At 45.1% G+C, this 5,856-nt stretch overlaps 1 pseudogene; it reads right to left on the bottom strand.

Annotated features, from left to right (window-relative positions):
* Positions 1-3,517: 3,517 nt before the first annotated feature.
* On the bottom strand, positions 3,518-4,301 carry LOC102874222 (annotated as a pseudogene).
* Positions 4,302-5,856: the final 1,555 nt, after the last annotated feature.

Genomic DNA, 5,856 nt, shown 5'->3' with positions numbered 1-5,856 from the left:
TGCCATTGGTGCAAAACATTCTGAATCAATAAAGGTGGTATAGACTCTGAGAAGAATGGGAATCTCAGAACACTTGATAGTGCTTATGCAAAACCTATACTTGGACCAGAAGGCAGTCATCAGAACAGAGCAAGAAAACAATGCCTGGTTAAAAATCAGGAAGTATGTACACCAGGGATGTGTCCTGTCACCATACCTGTTGAAACTATACGCAGAACAGATCATCTGGGAGGCTCGACTTTATGAGGAGGAATGTGGCATCCAGATTGTAGGAAGGCTCATCAACAATCTACATTATGCAGATGACACAACCTTGTTTGTCTAAACGGCAGAAGATATGAAGCACTTGCTGCAGAAGGCCAAGAACTGCAACCTTCAATATGGATTGAAGCTCAACATCAAGAAAACAAAGATTTTAACCACTGGGTCAATTGGCAGCATCATAATAGAGAAGAGACTGAGATTGTTAACAGCTTCAGTTTGCTTGGCTCCACAATCAGCACTCTGGGTACCAGCAGCACGGATATAAAAAGATTAATTGCATTGGAAAAGTCTGCTATCAGGGACATCTCCAAAGTACTGAAGAGCAATGATGTTAAGCTAGAGAGTAAGGTGTGCCTGATTCAGGCCAAGGTCTTCACAATTGCTGTGCATCAGAAAGCTGGACAATGTCTAGGGATATTAGAAGTAGAATTGATGCCTTTGATCTATGGTACTGGAGAAGAGTATTGAAGATACCATGGAATGCTAGGAGAACAAATGGGCATTTCCTTGAGAGGGTGAAACTGAGTTGCTCCTTGGAGGCAAGGATTCTGAAGCTCCATCTGTTGCAGGGAGGGACCAGTCCTTGAAGAATAGCATTATGCTTGGGAGGGTGGAGGGACAGTGCAAGAGAGAAAGACCCTGGGTGAGATGGATTGACTCAGTGACTGGAGTAATGGGGGTAGGTGTGTCAGAGACAACGTGGTTGGCTCAGGATGGAGCAGGGTTCAGAGCTGTTGTACATAGGGTCCAATATGAGTCACAAGTAACTTAAGAGCACATAACAACAACAACAAGACTTTCTAGTGCATAGAAAGTTGAGCTGTTAACTGAAAGGCCATGCCTCTCAGGCAGTTCAAATCCACCAGTAGCTCAAATAAACTCCTCCAATGCTATTTACAACCCAATGGAGGATCAGCTATGAGATGGCTCTGAATCAATAGCAATGAGAGACATTCTCATTCTTTAACCCCTGTTGTCTTCCTTTATTGCTTAAGCAACTAACCTCTTTATTTTCTAGCAAGATTCACAGTCTTGGTTCAGTTTGCCTTACCTCTGATTTCTTTTTATTTCCAGTTTTGTCTTCTCATCTCTCATCTTACATAAATTGTAATATCAATTACTTGTAAAGGAGGACATTAAGTTAAAATATTTGAAGTTACAGACTAATGAATGTGACAATCTCCCTCTATTGATCCAGAGAATTTTTTTCACCAATAGAAATAAAATTATACAGTTCAGATTTCCACCAGAAAGAAGCAACTTCCTCCTGTGCCAGTTGGATTCAATTCAATGACACACAAAAAGAAAGTAAATAAATAACATATTTTTTATAAAAAGATTATAGGAGAGTAATGCTGCTTTTATGGCAATTCATGTCAGATTTCTCTTTTTCTTACCTTCTTTTGCTCTCATCTATAAACTTACCACTGTTGTGTTAGTTGCTTCAGTGAATTCTGACGCATGAAGATCCCGTATGTGTAGAATAAAACTATAGGATTTTTAAAGATAAGACCCTTTAGAAGCAGTGCCCAGTGAGCTTTTAGTTAATTTTCAAGTGATCAATCATCTGCACCACTCAAGGGTGCCTCATTTGCTGTCAAAAGATATCTCAGGTATTATAAAGGCTGCCTTTTATCCTCAATTGTCAGAGGCATGTTGTTGTGTTGTTATAAGCCATTAAGTTGACTACAACTCATTGCAGACTCATAGCAACCCTATGCACAATAGCTCTGGAACCTTCTCTATCTTGAGCCAATCTCACTGTCTGTGACAGACCTACCTCATTGTCCCCATTACTATGTCAATCTGTCTCATCCAGGGTCTTTCCCTCCTGTACTGTCCGTCCACCCTTCCAAGCATGATATCCTTTTCCAAGGACTTGTTCCTCCTGGCAACATGCCCAAAATATGTGAAATGGAGCCTCAAAATCCTTGTCTTCAAGGAACAACGTGGTTTCACCCTCTCCAAGACATATTATATCTATTAGTTCTCTTGGCAGTCTATGGTATGCTCAATACTCTTCTCCAGCACCACAACTCAAAGGTATCAATTCTTCTTCTGTTATCTTTGGTCATTGTCCAGCTCTCTGGTGCATAGTAATTGCAAGGATCATGGCCTGGATCAGGCACACCATAGTCTCTAGACTGACATCCTTGCTTTTCAGCCCTCTGGAGAGATCCCTGACAGCATATTTTTTTAATGCAATTTCTCTTTTGATTTTTTTTTTTTTTGCATCGTCATTTCATTTTTACTACTTCACATTTTCGGCAAACAAATCAAGGTGCAAACAGGGTTTATTTCACATTAATATATTAACTGGATTTTTGTCAAATAAATAGGAGTTCTCTTTAAATAACCGTCTTCTCCCATCAGGGCCAGGCCAGGAGCGCATGAGAGCAAATTTTAGTGCATTAGGCATTTGGGTGCCATCAACCAGGCAGGAAGTAAACAGGGAGGGGGCAGGTGGGGCCCCCCGGGACATGGAGGGTGGACATGCACCCCACTTCCAGTCCCTGATGCCCCTTCCAGAGGAAGAGAGATGAGAAAAGGCAAGAGAAAGATTCCAGTCTCTTGACCCAGGGAGCTGCAGGCCCTCCTACAGCGCCAAGGCCTGGGGCTGATGCCACCCAAGTCCCAGAGCTCCCTGTGAAACACTCTACAAGTTGGAGTGGCCAGGGTGACCAAGGATGGGAAAGAAAGTAGCAAAGTGACCAGGGCCTGGCCTAGGCTGGGAACGGAATGTGGGTCAACAGGCAGACACTGGGGTGGGACCTCAGCTTCTCTGGGAAGCGACAGGGCAGTGGAAGGAATGTGGGTCTGGCCTAACAGGGCCCCGTGGGGAAGAAGCTGGAGTCCCCTGCAGGCCTGGAAGACACAGGGCAGTGCTGGCCCATCAAGCTCAGGAGGTGAGAGGCAGCGGGCAGGAAGTGGCTACCAAGAGAAAAGTGGACTGAAGTGGAGAAGGTGACCAGAGTTGCTCCCTGGGAAGAAGCTACTTGAGAGAAACAGGAAGTAGTGGGGACATCCCAAGTTCCTGAGGCAAGCCCAAGAGATGGAGAAAGAAGCTCAGCTGACAGTGTCCGTGGGCTCTGGGCTAACGTGGGAAGCTGGAGACGACTCCTCACAGACAACACTATGCACTTCTGTTTATCATCCAACTGAGAGGAAGAACAGGGCCCTTCCCATGCCGCCCCGTCCCCAGACCTGGCCCCAGGGAAGGGGAGCTGTGGGAGGCTGGGTGTTGTGAGAAGGTCTACTGGGTCTTCTTGTCTTCAGGGGGGTAGTATGGAGGTGGTGGAGGCTGGCTCGTGGGCATGTAGACGTTGTGTGGGTTGCCCGGGTTGTAGTAGGCGCTGGCAGCTGCTTCTGCGGCCATGGCTTCGGCTGCAGGGGTGGAGGGGACGTCAGGGCCGCTGACTGGGGCTCCATGGGTCCGGGGTAGGGTGGTGGTGGGGGCTGCACGTACCCCATGGCCCCGTCCATCATAGGAGCACCTGGATAGAAGTCAGGTGGGGGCGGTGGATAGGGGTAGCCAGGAGGGCAGGGGTACATTCCATTGGCGACGGGCGGGGGAAGACATAGCCCCCGCTGGGCATGTAAGAGTACCCATAGGCTCCATTGGGGACTTCACCTCGGGAGGCTTGAGAGGCCACCTGCAGCATTCGCTGTCCGAACTCAATGGCGCCTCCTGCTGAAAAGGTCAGTCTGTAGGAAGCAGAGCCTTCCCAGCCACCTCCAGCTTCGGCCTTCACGGTCCCCTTGGTGTAGTTGGCACCGAACACCGGCTGCTTGATCTCACAGTCCTTCATCAGATAGAAGGGCATCATGAAGGACTGCATGGCATCCTTCCCCTTGGACAGAAAGATGACCCGGTATGGGGTCAGGTAGACGGTGCCTTTCTTGGTCCCTTTGAAGGCTTCTGACACGTTTTTCATGTCATTGAAGGTAAGTTTCACATGGTCATAGAACATCAGGATGCTCTCAGTGTTGTTGACGATCACTCCGCCGCCTTGCCAGTGATTCTTGTTGAGCGCCGTAGTCTCGGAGAGGGGATCCCAAGACTGGCCTCTCTTTTGATTTTTTGACTGCTGGTTGCCAAGAGTGTTGCTTGTGGAACCCAGCAAGCTGAAATTGTTAACAATCTTAGACCCTTCTCCATCTGTCATGATGCTGCTCATTGGCCCAGTGGTTTAATTCCTTCTCATGTTCAACAAACAAGGTTGTATCATCTGCATAACACAGGCTGTTGAGTCATCCTTAGATCTTGATGCCACATTTCTCTCCATAGAATCCAGCTTCTCGAATAATTTTCTCACCATACAGATTGAATAGGTATGGAGAGAAAATACAACCCTGATACACCTCCCGTCTTAATTTTAAACCATGTAGTGTTTCTTTGCTCTGTTTTCACAACAGCCTCTTTGTCTAGGTATAGTTTTCGTGTAAGCACAATTAAGTGCTCTGGCATTCCCATTCTTCTCAATGTGAGCCACAATTTATTATGATCCAAGTCAAATGCCTTTGTATAGTCAATAAGGCATAAATTTTATAAGTAAAGCATAAATTTTACTGTCTTGTTTATCACATCTTTACTAAATCCTTGAAGTTAGTATAAATCTTCTAAATTCTTTTTTTTTAATTTTTTTTTTTATTCTTTCGGGGGTGTCTCATGGGGACAAAGAATGACCATAACTGCCAGGACAAGAAAGGCAAACAGACCAGCCAGAAACAACAGCTCATGAGGTGGAGAGTTCTCGGGGTCCAACCACATCACTTTGGAAGGTCCCTGTCTCCTATTACATCCTGCCTAAACTTGATCTGCTTCCAAAACCTTAAGGGTTTGCTCCACTTTACCTACCCAGCATGTGCGCATTAGTTCCCATGACGACACAAGTGCTAATGAGTCTTTCTTCATGGTGTTCCTCTATCCAGAACTTAACTGACTTCTGAAGCTACAGCCCCAATTCTACCACCTTCGATTTTTGCTTTGCTGCCTTTATAATGCTGAACACCTACAGTACGTGATTTTCCCCTGAATTCTTGTCTCATAGGCACTATCTGGCTCATACACATCATCCTGGCTTTCATTATTACTACAGGTGCCCCCCACGGATAGACCCATGTCCATGACCTTCAAGGACTGGGCCAGCCTTAATTCACCAGTGTTTGTTGGTTTTCCCCCCAGGTCTCAGAGTAATTCTAGAGCTAAAGTAATAAATTCTTTTTCAAAGTTGTGTGAGTTATTCTAGATCTTTTGCATTTTCATAAGTATTTTAGAACCAGTTAATTTTTGTAGAACAGCCTGCTGAATTTTGATTACACTGATTCTATCAATCTGGAGAGAGTTAATATCCTAGCCATATTTAGACTTTACTTCATGAACACAATATCTCTTTTCATTTAAGTGTTCTTAAATGATCTTAGCAATGTTGTGAAGTTTTTAGTGTGTCTTATATCTCTTTAGCCAGAGTTATCTTTAGATAGAAATACATTTCATTCATATATTGTTGTGTTGTTGTTAAGTCCTTGCAGCTCATACCCTATGTACAACAGCTCTGAACCTTGCTCCACCCTGAGCCAGCCTCATTGTCT

Source organism: Elephantulus edwardii, unplaced genomic scaffold (assembly GCF_000299155.1).
Source record: "Elephantulus edwardii isolate Elephantulus edwardi_28Jun2011 unplaced genomic scaffold, EleEdw1.0 scaffold00001, whole genome shotgun sequence".
NCBI lineage: Eukaryota > Metazoa > Chordata > Mammalia > Macroscelidea > Macroscelididae > Elephantulus > Elephantulus edwardii.
This window is presented reverse-complemented; position numbering and strand designations above follow the sequence as displayed.